At 40.9% G+C, this 14,473-nt stretch overlaps 1 protein-coding gene across 2 annotated transcripts in view; it reads left to right on the forward strand.

Annotated features, from left to right (window-relative positions):
* Positions 1-14,473, forward strand: part of AMPH (amphiphysin) — a 211,833-nt gene that overhangs the window by 88,358 nt on the left and 109,002 nt on the right. The window lies entirely within an intron of this gene.

The following is a 14,473-nucleotide window of genomic DNA, read 5'->3' on the forward strand; positions in this document are numbered from 1 at the left end:
TCTTGCCTGGAGAATCCCATGGATGGAGGAGCCTGGTGGGCTGCAGTCCACGGGGTCGCTATGAGTCAGACACGACTGAAGCAACTTAGCAGCAGCAGCAGCAGCAGCAAGTTGCTGGGTAAGGCTGATGCTGCTGGTATAAGGATCCACTTGAGGGGTGAGGATTTAAAGAAATGTAAATAAGATGGAAGGACTCCATCAGATAAATGATCAGTTATATTTATTGCTTAGTAAATTCATCAGGATGACTATTCTTGAAAGCTGTTCACTAAGATTTGAAAGTGTTCATAGGTTACTCCTCTCTGGACATTATACTGATCAGACTGCAGTATTCCTTCCATCTGCTAACTAATCAAATGTTATATATTATAAATTATATCTTTAACAGGAGCATTGGAGTTGAAGGAAAAGAACTAACATTTTACAAAGCGATCTCATATTTGGATCTTTTTAAACAGAACGCAGAAAAATACTTCCATAGTATTGCATATATTATAGTATGGAACTAAGGTAGTCAGTAAAATCTAAAGAAATTATCTCATGAGAATGCAGACTGTAGAGAGAGGTTTTGCTTTAGAGTCATGGTCATTTATTTTTCTAACATAGTATAGCCCTAATTAAAAAAAAATTTTTTTATTTCTGTTTTACACCAGAGACCCTGCATGGGATTTGGTTTCCCCATAAACATAGAATAAGACATATAGAAGCTAGTTGTTTGCAGGTGATGTTTACTTTTTACTCTGCTGGGAATTTACTTGGTGCCAGGGTCAAAGGTTTTGAAGGAAAGCACCTTTTTATTAGGACAAAAGTGAGTCATTCCAGCTTTAGTTTTCTATTCTGAAAGTTCGACTTTATGACTCTAAAGAGCTTTGGCATGGGATGTAGCATCCTTTTTTATTCTTTCTTCAAAATTGTTTTGACTATTCTGTGTCTACATTTCCATATAAATTGTAGAATTATCTTGTCAATTTCCTCAATGAGCCTACCAGGGTTTTGGTTGTGATTACCTTGAATTCTCAGCAGAGGAAAATCAATGTCTAAGCAACACTAACAAAAAGATGTTGTGCAAATGCCAGGGATAAAAGTCCTGCAACCTTTAAAAAGGAAGAACAATTTGCCTTCAAACTAAGGCTGAAAACATCCTACTAAACACTTTTTAAAGAGAATTATCCTTTGCTGACTGTAGCGCTAATGTTCCTAAAAAGCGTCCTTGTTGGCAAAACCCCATTGTTGTGGAATCAGTATCTTTAGACTTGCTGATCGTGCAAATTGTTTCTGGTAGGATGGATTGTGCTGGTTTGTTTTTAGACCATTTTTACACTGTGACGCAGCAGTGGTGCTTTTTTAGAAGTGCTTTGGGTTGCTTTTGTTCATTAAGGCTCATGGTTGGAAGGTAAAATTGGATAGTGGGAGAGTTGGGAATGGATAGCTGGGAATTTTTTTTTTTTTTTTTTCTTTTTTTTTTTATTTTTTTTAAATTTTTTTATTAGTTGGAGGCTAATTACTTCACAACATTTCAGTGGGTTTTGTCATACATTGATATGAATCAGCCATAGATTTACACTTATTCCCCATCCCAATCCCCCCTCCCACCTCCCTCTTCACCCGACTCCTCTGGGTCTTCCCAGTGCACCAGGCCCGAGCACTTGTCTCATGCATCCCACCTGGGCTGGTGATCTGTTTCACCATAGATAGTATACATGCTGTTCTTTTGAAACATCCCACCCTCACATTCTCCCACAGAGTTCAAGATAGCTGGGAATTTTAAGTGAAAGTGTAAGTTGCTCAGTCATGTCTGACTCTTTGCGACCCCATGGACTGTAGCCTGCCAGGCTCCTCTGTCTTTGGGATTCTCCAGGCAAGAATACTGGAGTGGATTGCCATGCCCTCCTCCAGGGCATCTTCCCAACCCAGGGATCATCCTCCACCCCCCACTCTTGCATTGCAGAAAGATTCTTGACTGTCTTAGCCACCTGGGAAGCCCAATGACTTACGGAGAGGGTCACAGGAAACCAGCAAGGGATAGGAAAGGCCGCTGTGTCTAGAAGGGTACTAGAAGGGATCTGTGACCTCCAGGCCTAAAGAGGAAGGGGAGGGAGCTGTTATCAGAAGTTAGAGGAGATGAAATTGTTGAAAGGGCCACCAGAAAAGAGATAGATTGATGTGACTGCAGTCAAGCTGCAGGGAGGCGACCAGGGGCACCAGTGCCCAGACCTCTCTGCCTCTGCCCTTCCATCTTCGGCTGCCTTGATTTCCCATGGTTGACTCCAGCCAGAAGACAGAAGGCCAGGGCTGGTTGCAATCCCTAGAGGTATGAACTGGGTGAGGAGTGGGGAGTGCGGATCTATAGGCATCAGTGCAGAGTATGCCCCACAGAAGGATCTGCATGTATTTACAGATGGTCTGAACAGCTGGTAGAAGGCTGTACCAGAAGCATCTTTCACTTATTCAAATTTTCTATGAGTATCACTCAAAGTCTATAGAAAACAACTGTATTCTTCCTACCCATCCTATCATGCAATAGTTTTTACACTCCAAACTGTGCTTAAAGTATTCCCCCATCCAGAAAAGAGTCTGGTGATAGAGCTCAAAGCAGCATACTCTTAGTACAATATTTCTGTGAAGCCTCAATATTTTAAATATTCAGATAAAGTTTGAGTTTAACATTATAAAATATTCCATGCTAACCATTCGAGCATGGTGATTCCAGCTCCAGAAGCTCAGATTAAATCTGAAAGTAGGCCTTCTCTAAACTGGTCAGTAGTTTCTCTTCTTTAGTAATTCACTTTCTGCAGATCCAACTTTGAAAATAGCTGCAGGAAATGGAAAATCAAAGTGTAGAAACAAAATACAGAAATGTGTGCAGAAACAATGAGTGCTGCATGATTTACTGGTATCTTGTGGAGATTGCATGTTCGCAGGTGAGTATTTTCAACTGAGTGCTTAGGAGGCCGAGTGCTCTGATAGGCAGCGCTCACAGCCATAAGGAGCATCATCTCTCTCACCCAAGTCTCTGAGCACCTTATGTTGCCACTCTGTTCAGTGCTCTGTGAATAAAGATCATGAAGGCACTCAGAGTTCCTTCTTGTGACAGATCTTAAGAGAATGACTACAGAAACAAACTGGAATACCATTTGGTTTTCAGCCTATTAGCAATCTCTCACTCTCTCTCTTTTGTTTTTTTTTGACTTCCATTCAAACCTGCAATTTATAAAAATTAAAAAATCAGATTATTGTTAGTTTTGGATCAATAAACATTAAAGGTAAACACCACCAGTGAAATTGCCTTTGAGTCACATCCTGATGCTGCTGCTGCTGCTGCTAAGTCGCTTCAGTCGTGTCCAACTCTGTGTGACCCCGTAGACGGCAGCCCACCAGGCTCCCCCGTCCCTGGGATTCAGGCAAGAGCACTGGAGTGGGTTGTACTTTCCTTCTCCAGTACATGAAAGTGAAAAGTGAAAGTGAAGTCGCTCAGTCGTGTCTGACTCTTTGCGACCCCATGGACTGCAGCCCACCAGGCCTCTCCGTCCATAGGATTTTCCAGGCAAGAGTACTGGAGTGGGGTGCCATTGCCTTCTCCACACATCCTGATGGGTCCTTCTAAAATCCTTGGTAATGATGAACCCTGGGATTTGGAGTGTGTTGTGTGGCTTTTGGGGGACTGTTTAGGAATCCTGTGAAACTGAGGTGGTATTTCAATGTGAGATTACTGAGAATGTGATTTCTAAAGTTCTTTAAGCACCCTGTATCTTTCTCTTTGTATTCACAATGTGAGGCAGGAAGGGTCAAGTTACCAAAGGCATCATTAATTTTTTTTTAAAAAAAGGAGTTTGTTTGAAGAAGGCCAGTGTCCTTCCTGATATTCAGTACCCTCAGCGCAGACTTTGGTGTAAGGATCTGTTCATACCATTCTTTCCACCAAAACTTTGGGAAACAGTGAAGTGCTTGCCCATAGAACACTTTGAAACAAGTAGCTAGGGCTTCCTTGGTGGCTCAGGGTAAAGAATCCACCTGCCATTGCAGAAGACACAAGTTCGATCCCTGGTCCAGGAAGATCCCACATGCCATGGAGCAGCTGAGCCCACGTCCTGCAACTGTTGAGCCTGTGCTCTCGAGCCTTGGGACCACAACTGCTGAGCGCATGTGCTTCAACTATTGAAGGCTGCGTACCTGGATCTGTCCTCCACAACAAGGGAGGCCACCACAATGAGAAGCCTGCACACCACAACTAGAGAGTGACTCCCACTCACTGCAACTAGAAAAGCCTGTGCAGCAAAAATTAAATAAACAAATAAAATTATTAGAACAGTGGCTATACTGCACTCCTCTGTACCTGAGGTTGTTTTTTTGTTTTATTGTTTTGCATCACTTGTTGGTAAGACATTTGTAGTCTGATCTCTAATGTTCTTATAATGAGGTGGTGTCCTCCCAGGCTTTTTGCCAATCTGAAGCCAATGGGACCTTTACTTCTAAGTAAGGGTAGAGTGGGGAGAATGCATATTTTGTGTAACCCATGTGCACTCACTCCGGGTATTTGAATGACTATAGTGACCTATTTTGGATGGAGATGGTGTTGGATGGTTCCGTTTAACAAAAGTATGGGTACAGCAGTTGTTATAATGATGTCCCTGGCAATGTGATACATACAGTCAATGGGAGTGACAATAGAAGGGAGGAGAAAAAAAAAAACAAAACCAAAATGGGACTTCCCTGGCAGACCAGTAGTTAAGTAACCATGCTTCCAATGCGAGGAATGTGGGTTTGATCCCTGGTTGGGGAGCTAAGACCCCACATGTTTTGAAGCATGGCAAAAAAAAAAAAAGTGGAAAATGACTTACTTGCCTAGGGAAGAGTGTGGCCACCAAGCTATGTTTCTTTACCTGCTACTGTCTTTAGCCTTGTGGTTAGAAGCTGACTGTGAAATCAAACTCTCTGCTTTGAATCTCAGCTCAGTTATATATAGTTCTATGACTGTGGTCAATTACTTAACCCATCTAGTTTTCAGTGTTCTTATCACTAAAATGAGGCTAGCCATTATAACCTAACTCACAAGATTTTTGGAAGGATTAAATTAATTTTTATTTTATTTTTTGAAAACTTTTTATTTTGTATTGGAGTGAAAGTGTTAGTCACTTAGTCATGTCTGACTCTTTGCAACCCCATGTACTGTAGCCTCCCAGGCGCCTCTGTTCATGGGAATCTCTGGGCAAGAATACTGTAGTGGGTTGCCATTCCTTTCTCCAGGGGATCTTCCCAACCCAGAAATCGAGCCGAGGTCCCCTGCATTGTAGGCAGATTCTTTAGCTTTTGAGCTACCAGAGAGGCCCATGTTGGGGTAGAGCCGATTAATAATGTTGTGAGAGTTTCGGGTGAAGAGGGAAAGGACCCAGCCATACACACATGTGTATCCAATCTCCCCTAAACTCCCTTCCCATTCAGGCCACCATTGTTTAAATTAATTTTTAGATAGCATGCTTTTGGAACTGTGCTCGATGTATTTTAAATTTCCAGAATAGTTAATAAGGGAATTATGGAGTTATTAAGATGGGGACATTTTCACAAGAGGCATTTTCGCAAGAACATGTCCTTCCTCTCTTCTCTGGACTCTCTTTTTTCATCTGAGTCCTACCCATCAGCTCCCTCTTGTCTTAGGCAGTTCACAGCTCCCAAATGAAATCCTGGGTACAGTTTTGTAGACTTTGGATTCCCCTAAATCAGCATGTGCCTTCATATTTGTACTGCACATCAGAGTTTTCAAATTGCTCATTCATCTTTCACTGGTACCTGAGGTCACCAACATGGCTTGAGGAGTCTATAGGAAGGAATCAGGAACAGGACTGCCCCCAGTGAAGGGCCTGGGTGTAGCCACCTCCCTGGCTGCCATGGCCATGTGCCAGGTCCTCTGTAGGTAGATTGCCACCGGTTTGGCAGACATGTTTTCTCTCATGGTAAATGGAGGAATATCTCTCCATTGCTCAGCAGCATGAGGATTAATTTGAATGATTTAATGAGGTTGGAGGATCACTGCAATATTAGCATTAGCTAGTGCTCTGTCCTTGTTGGGGGAGCCATGGAAGAAAGGAAATCTGGTCCCTCTTAGAGCTTCATGATGACTTTAGCAGACTTTTATGTCACTGCATCTTGGTGTAAATATTGTATTCTGGGTTGGATACTAGATGTATTGGGTTTCATAGAAAAGTCGTCCTGAGATGATGTGACCCAACCCAGAGGGAGAGAGGGGCGCCCCTGGTTTCCTAAAGAAGGAGTTGGATGCCAAAGCTCACAATACATTCATCTTTGTTACACCAATATCCCTCAAGTTTTTTTTTTTTTTTTAAAAAAACAAGATTTTTTTTTTAAGTCAGAGGACTACAATGTCCTCAACTGTAAAGGATTGGGGAGGATAGCAGAGAGCAGAAATCAAACATGGTACCTCACCAGGTAGACCCTGATGGAGAGCAGCTTTGCCTCGTGTTTGCGGGGCCCACCTCACTTACTTCTGTCTCCTTTCCAGTCTCCTGACTTTTTTTTCCTCTCATTCTAGCCAGTCAGTCAGTGTTAGTTGCTCAGTCGTGTCTGACTTTTTGTGACCCCACAGACTGTAGCCCGTCAGGCTCCTCTGTCCATGGAATTCTCCAGGCAAGAATACTGGAGTGGGTTGCCATTCCCTTCTCCAGGGTATCTTCCTGACCCAGGGATTGAACTTGGGTCTTTCTGCTACATTGCACGATTTTTCACCATCTGAGCCACAAACTGCTTTCTAATTCCTGATGGCCGCTACCCCACTTAATGATAAATCTGCTTATGTCTGAGACTTTGTACTTTCTCTCTACCATATGTTATTCTCAAAACTGTTTAAGCCTGAAGGCCACCCAAGTGGGATGGAAGGCTGTGAACCTTTCCTCTCTCATCTCTTCTTATTTACTTCCCTGAAAATCTTTCCCAGAATTAGCAAGAAGACTCATGCCAACCTCTTGAGAGGCTCTGATGACGTGATGGCTAATGTACTGTTGAAATCTGCCAGGGCAAGAAGTGGATGTCACAGCAGTGCAGAAATACATCCTGCAGAGGACTAGGTGGAGGGCAAGGTTCAGGACATTGACGGGCACCTGAATTGTACCAAAGGATGACTCATCTTGTTCCTCTCAAGTTAGGGCACGTTAAAGCCACTTCTTTAGATTTTGCAACACATGCTGAAAGAGGTCAAGGGACTAGTATCCTGAAGTTTGGGAAACATGCCCATAGGACCCTGCAGGACAAGCAGCTCCCCTATGCTTGCAGGTACCTGGTGGTCACCCGCCAGTCCAAGGTGATGGATCTTTGCACAGCATCAGAGTGAGCACTTGGTAAATGGATAAGTGGGTATACAGACAAATTAATGAATGAATCACCTGGGCGAGGGCAGTGGTGGAAGACCAACTCTCTGCATTCTATCCAAAAAAGGCCATGGTCATCCCATGTAGTTGATTCCTGGGTTCTGTGGATAATGTATACATAATCTGATATGCTCTTTTTTGTTATTATAAATACAGAAAATGTGAAGAGAGAGACACTTCTTTGTTTAGAGAACTCTAATTAAATTGTAGGGTTATTACTTTGACTTTCTGGTTTAAGGAAGCATGACTCACCCAGAGCTGGAAGCTTGTCTGGTCTAAGCCCTAATCAAATGCATGAATCTCTCTAGGGCATCCTGGAGGCCAATCCTGCAGAATTCTTTCAACCGTCACCCTCATCGCAATATCAAGCTGTACATAAAAATGTGTCTCTGACACCCCCAATGGCTTTCATCTTGAATTACTTTGTTGTCTGCATTTCTGCATTCCCTTCTCTTATCAGTTTCCCACTTTGGATCACAGGACTGGTTTTCTTGGTTAGAGTCATAAATTTCTTGACTTTCTTAGATCCTTCCCCTAATTAAAAAAAGGGGTTTCCATGTGGAATGGAAGCTTGTGATTTTTTGCCTTTGATTTTGAATGCCAACTACTTTCTTTGAAAGCTGTGTACACAGTATTCCATTCCTAATTTTAACATATGGATAGAAGGCAAGTTATTACTATTATAATGGTCAGTATTTAATTTGCACTGGTCTCTGAGAATTTGAAATTTGGTCAGTGTTTTGGCTTTACAGTAAGAGGAAACTATCCAAATTAAAAAGAGTTCTGAATTTTTAGGGACTTGACTTGGACACTTTACACGTGAACACTTGCTCTAGAAAAGTATGTGAGATTCACATCATTGGGGCAGCCATTGTAATCTAAGCTGAACAACTAACTGCTTTGGAGACACTGAAAGAAGATTTATTAGTTGAAATGGTCCAAGTTGCCATAGCCTTGCTTTTCCTTCCTGTTTATTTTTTTTAAAAAGATTTTGATGTGGAGCATTACTGAATTTGTTACAGTATTGCTTCTGCTTTATGTTTTGGTTTTTTGGCTCAGAGGCACATGGGATTTTAGCTCTTTGACCAGGGACGGAACCCACACCACCTACATTGGTAGGCAAAGTCTTAACCACTGAACTGCCAGGGAAGCCCCTTTTTCTATTTAATTTTTATTTGCCCGTGTCATAGTGTCTTTCAGAATCAGATCAGAACTTCTGAACTTAGGGCTGAGAGTGAGAAGCTAAGCACCCAGTCAGCCCTATAGGAATATTTCAGAATCTCACTGAAAGGAAAGGCAGTTTGAAAAAGTAACTTCAACTTATAATATTATTTTTCATTTGAAAACCTTTAGCAACAAAAGTAACAGCAGAAATCCTATTGTGTCAAAATAGGAAACGTCAATGTAGGTGAAATCATCTAAGACCTAAATCCTAAACCAAAATGCACCAGGCTTGGAATTTCTTCCTCTTGCCTTTGGAGGAGGAAGATGTGTCATGTTGTCAAAATCTGAGTATCAGATGCTTGAATATATAGTATTAATCCTCTTGTAATATCAGTAATGCCAAACCGTTCAGGCTTAATTGGTATTTTCAGTACGACTAGTGGTGAGGTGAAGGAGAAAGGCCACCTAAATTATAAACACACTTTGAAATATTGTGATATTAAACAAGGTAAAAGGATTTTTTTTTTTTTTTTTGTAATCTCAATTCTAGGTTTCATTGTCCTTGGTGTCTTAGATACTTTCTATGTAGCATATCAATCTTACTACCTATGTCAAGGCTGCTGGAGAAAAATCATGAAACTGCTTGAACATGGGTACCACTCACCATTGATTTCTGCCTCAACTGAGCCTTCGATTCCATCCAGAATTTCTGCTGAGTGTTTCTGGTTCTTACCTTTTACAGTCCCAAATCTAAACCATTCCCATCTCCCTGGGAAGAGCATCTGATTGTCACCAGATGACCCACTCAGCCGCCACAGTGGAAATGAGGTCATCCTTGACTCACCTCTATCCTTACCCTTTGCGTCTTATAAGCCATGATGTTCTGTGTGTTTGCTTCATGAGGATTGTTTTATCTGTTCCTTAGTTCCAGCTGTCATTTATTGCCCAAACTATTTAAATAGCTCCTTAACTGGCCTTACTTTTCCAGTCATTCTCTCTTCTAAGCTGTCCTTAATACTGTCACCAAGGAGCACACATTTAATCATGTAGCTGCCTCCAGGGAAGAGACACTTTTCGCTGGCTTCCCACCGTCTGTCCAAGCAGATTGAAGTCTTTAGGCTTGCAGACGAAGCCTTCCCATAACTTGCCCTCTGCCTAGCATGCTGGCCACATCTGCCCTAGTTCCGCTGTAGCACCCGTGCTCAAGCTGTCAAATGACCACAGTCTGGGGGACGCAGCTGGCTCTTCCATAGCCCCTACCACAGGATTTGGCAAGCAGTCTTCAGCAAGTCAATATCAGTCAGAGACAGAAACAAACAGGCATTCTTCTCTGTCTTCTATTCACTGAGATTTGTATTCTTCTCTAGGGAAAATGTCTAACATTACACATTGATTATGGATTCAAGAATTAGAAGGTATTTGAAATATGATTTATTCCATTCATCTTTTCAATGAATAAATTCCTTTTGTAGAACTTCTAACTCTGGGTTAAGCTCAAATAACTCTAGGACAGTGATCTCATTCCTCCACTAACAAACTAATTTCTAGGAACACATAGAAATTTGAGGTGAAAACATTTTCTTTTTTTTTTCCCAAGAATTATCTTTTATTTTTATTTTTTTTCATTTATTTTTATTAGTTGGAGGCTAATTACAATATTGTAGTGGTTTTTGTCATACATTGACATGAATCAGCCATGGATTTACATGTATTCCCCATCCATTTTCTTGATATAGCTTTTACCTATCCATATTGGTTCTTTTTTTTTTTTAATACCATTTATTTAATTTATTCATGTGACTGCACCAGGTCTTCATTGCGGCATGTGGGATCTTTAGTTGCCGCATGCAAACTCTTAGTTGCGGCACGGGGGATCTAGTTCCCCGACCAGGGATCGTACCTGGGCCCCCTGCATTGGGAGCGGGGAGTCTCAGGCACTGGACCACCAGGGAAGTCACTCTGTGCTGGTTCTTGATCTTGGTTTTTTATTGGGAAAAGTCCAATCTTTCTTCCTTATGTTGGTTCTCTTCAGGTATCTGAAGATAGTAGTACTTCCTCCCTGGTAATATATTAATTAAAGAATCTGCCTGAAATGCGGGAGACAGGGGTTTGACCCCTGAGTGGGGAAGATCCCCTGGAGAAGGGAATGGCTGCCCTCTCCAGGATTCTTGCCTGGGGAATTCCATGCACAGAGGAGCCTGGTGGGCTGTAGTCCATGGGGTCGCAAGGGTCAGGCATGCGACTAACATGCAGTGTACTGTGTCAGATGTGCCTCTTACCTTATGGTGTCAGCTCTCTGCCTTTCTGGGGCCCTTTCAGCTGGCTCAAGGTTGTCTGTGTATCTTTGTGTATACCAACGAGTCCACCACAGAGAGGCTTTCTAGCAGGGGAGTGCAGCTACTCGTAAACCCTTGACCGAAGACCGGTCCTCCTCTATCGGGGATGGTCGTCCTCTTCGACTGAGCACGCAGCTTCCGGAGGGACGCACATGGAGCGGTGAGGGAGGAAGGGGACACCTGCCTAGCCAGCCAGATCAGCCGAATCAACCCTGGTGATCAGTGGGGTGACAGATGTCGCAACCAGATCGCCCTCATATCCAACAGAGAGGCTTTCAAGACTGCTCTCCTTGTATCTCTCAGGCTTATTAGTGCAGTCTGAGATTATGTTAGGTTGCTTGGCAACAGTATCACTTTGTCAACTCATATTGACTGTCGGCTGAAATTACTCCTTATTTCTACTTAAGGGCAGAAACCGTGTATTCTTAACATCCATCATGTTGTATTATAGTTGAAAGTTGAATACAACAATCTGGTACTTAGTTATATTTTGACCTACATTTTATCCTTGTTACATTTCAGTTGTTAAAGTTCTTTTTGTGAATCCTTATTCTCAGCATGTAACATATCCAATATCCTCCCCAACCTTTTGCCAATGTAAGTTTAGGCCATTGATAAGTTATTTAATCAGGTTAGATAACATCTCTAATAAGAGTAGACATTTATTGAGCATTAATTATTTTCTGGGCTTCCCTGGTGGCTCAGTAGAAAAGAACCTGCCTGCCAGTGCAGGAGATGTAAGTTTGATCCCTGGGTTGGGAAGATCCCCTGGAAGAGGAAATGGAAACTCATTCCAGTGTTTTTGCCAGGATAATCCCATGGACGGAGGAACCTGGTGGGTTACAGTCCATGGGGTCGCAAAAGAGTTGCGTCGCAAAAGAGTCGCACACAGCTCAGTGACTAAACAACAACAGCAGCAGTTAAATGGTAGGCACCAAAGCTCTGCCTTTCCACGTGTATCCTTGGTAGTTTCATACAATACTGTGAAGTAAGTACTATTGCTAACCCTCTCTTTACACACGAACCACTGAATCAGACATAGGTCCTAAGGGCTGCCTTTGGAAATCTTTCTTCCAGTTGATAGTAATTCACTCATCAGTTTCTTTTGAGGAGAGTCTTTCAGCCAGTTACTAACAATCTTCTCACTTGTACTAGAATCTAATACATAAATCTCTTACATATAGGCTATCAATATGATAAACTCCTGTTTATTTATCTTTATGATTTTTTTCTGATTATTTTAGTAACATATGACCAAATAATGGCAAATATAGCAAATTATAAAGAAAAATAATAATCACTCTGAATCTTACCATCCAAGAATAACAACTGTTAACTTTAAAATGTTCCATATGTATGTTTGATCATGTTTTTTATGCTTATCAGCTTATTCCTTAGTTACAATGTCCAGTTCTTTGAAAAATTTAGTGTTTTCTGCTCTGTCTCTCAAAGAAACTCTTAACTGAGAAGAGATTATTAGCTGATAGAGTGGTTATTTGTCCTTTTAGTAGTTATGTTACTGGATTCGTCCAACTCTGTTTAAATAATAAATTTGCAATGAGGAATAATATATCTTTCATATTATTCATATGTGGTATTGGTTTGTGAAATGATATTGAGTAAAGTTGAGTAATTGGTAATATATGTGTCTATATAAATTAAAAAAAATATTTGTTTGTTAATGTGAAAAGAAGGAATATTAGCATATGTTATAAACAATTAGCTTTAGGGTAGAATAAAATAATCATTTTTTACTTACATACTTAGAATAATTACTATTTACCTCCAAAGAAAATTTATTTCTTGGAAGAATCTGCAAGGACTCTGTGTTGTTGGGTAAATACTTCCATACTTAGGTTTATTTAAGACGTTCTAAACTGGTCTAAGGAATTTTCAATTTGTACAAAATTACATCTTTGATTTTAGGAAACAAATTAGCATAGGCTGATGTAAAACTTAGCCATTGTTGTTATTTAATCGCTAAGTCCTGCCTGACTCTTTTGTAATTCCATTGAATGTAGCCCACCAGGCTCCTCTGTCCGCAGGATTCTCCAGGCAAGAAAACTAGAGTGGGTTGTCATTTCCCTCTCCAAAGGGTCTTCCTCACCCAGGGACTGAACTCATGTCAGTCATCCACCTTGTCATCCAACTCATATTATCCACCTTGCGTTGGCAGGTGGATTCTTTACCACTGAATGGGCTGGGAAGCCCTAAAACTTAGCTATAGAAAGTGCTTTGTTTGAATATATGTTTTAATGCCCATATGTTTATGCTTCAGGAAAATATATTTGGTAATGCTATAGGGAATACAAATTCTGAGAAGGCAATGTTTATGGAGCTTTTGTAAATTCTTAAATAAGTTAGTGTTTTAGATACTAGATTTGGGAACCTTAAATAGTGATCTCCATTGTGGCATTCAGGATCCTTCTGCTGTGGCCCAGAATAACTTTCTGCTATGTTTCTGAGAACCATTTCTTCTGTTTCTCCTGATACCCCGTCCTGTGCTCTAGGAAAACAGAAACACTTATGCCCAGTCCACCATAATTTTTCCAGTGGTCCTTCTTGGGCTGCTTCCTTGGCTGGAATGTACTCTGCCACATTCCTTTCTGCTGGAGTTCCCAGCACATTTTTAAAGTTGTAGTTGATTACAGTGTTATGTTAGTTTCTGGTATACAACAAAGTGATTCATATATGTATATATATATTTTCATATTCTTTTCCATTATGGTTTATTACAAGCACTGAATGTAGTTCCCTGTGCTATATAGTAGGACCTTGTTGTTTATCTATTTTATATATGGTAGTTTGTTTCTGCTAATGCATAATTCCTAATTCATTCCTCCTCCACTCCCTTTCCCCTTTGGTAACCACGTTTGTTTCCTATATCTATGAATCTGTTTCTGTTTGTGCTGTAAATAAGCACAAATAAAAATAAATCTGTAAATAAGTTTATGCCGTATTTTAGATTACACATACAAGTGATATTATATGGTATTTTCTTTCTCTTATTTCACTTAGTATGATACTTTCTAGGTACATCCATGTTGCTGCAAATGGCATTTCTTCACTATTTTATTGCTGAATAGCATTTCATTGTATATATGTACCACATCTCCATTTTCCATTCATGTGTCGATGTGTATTTAAGTTGCTACAATCTCTTGGCTATTGTAAATAGTGCTGCAGTGAACATTGGGGTACATGTATCTCTTTGAATTACAGTTTTGTCAAGATATGTGCCCAGGGGTGGAATTGCTGGATTCCAACACATTTTGAATAATCTCCACCAGCATTCCCTGAAGGGATATTGCTTCTAACATCTTGTAACCCCTTCATGTTGCTTATGACAGATTGTCTTGATTTATTTGTAAACTTGCCTTGTCTACTTCATTAGATAATAAGTTTCTTAAGATTAAGTCCTGGGGCCTTGTTTTATTCATTTATATATTTCTAGATGACCAGTGTTTCATATGGGCCTTGTGCATCCCAGGGCCTTCTTTGAGCAATTATTGAATTGAAGGGTCTATCAGGAGATGCTGGGGGAGAACTTACCATGTACCTGGCTCCAGTAATTCTAAAACCATCCCTATGAAATAG

This window comes from Cervus elaphus, chromosome 18 (genome assembly GCF_910594005.1).
Source record: "Cervus elaphus chromosome 18, mCerEla1.1, whole genome shotgun sequence".
NCBI classification, from domain to species: Eukaryota; Metazoa; Chordata; class Mammalia; order Artiodactyla; family Cervidae; genus Cervus; species Cervus elaphus.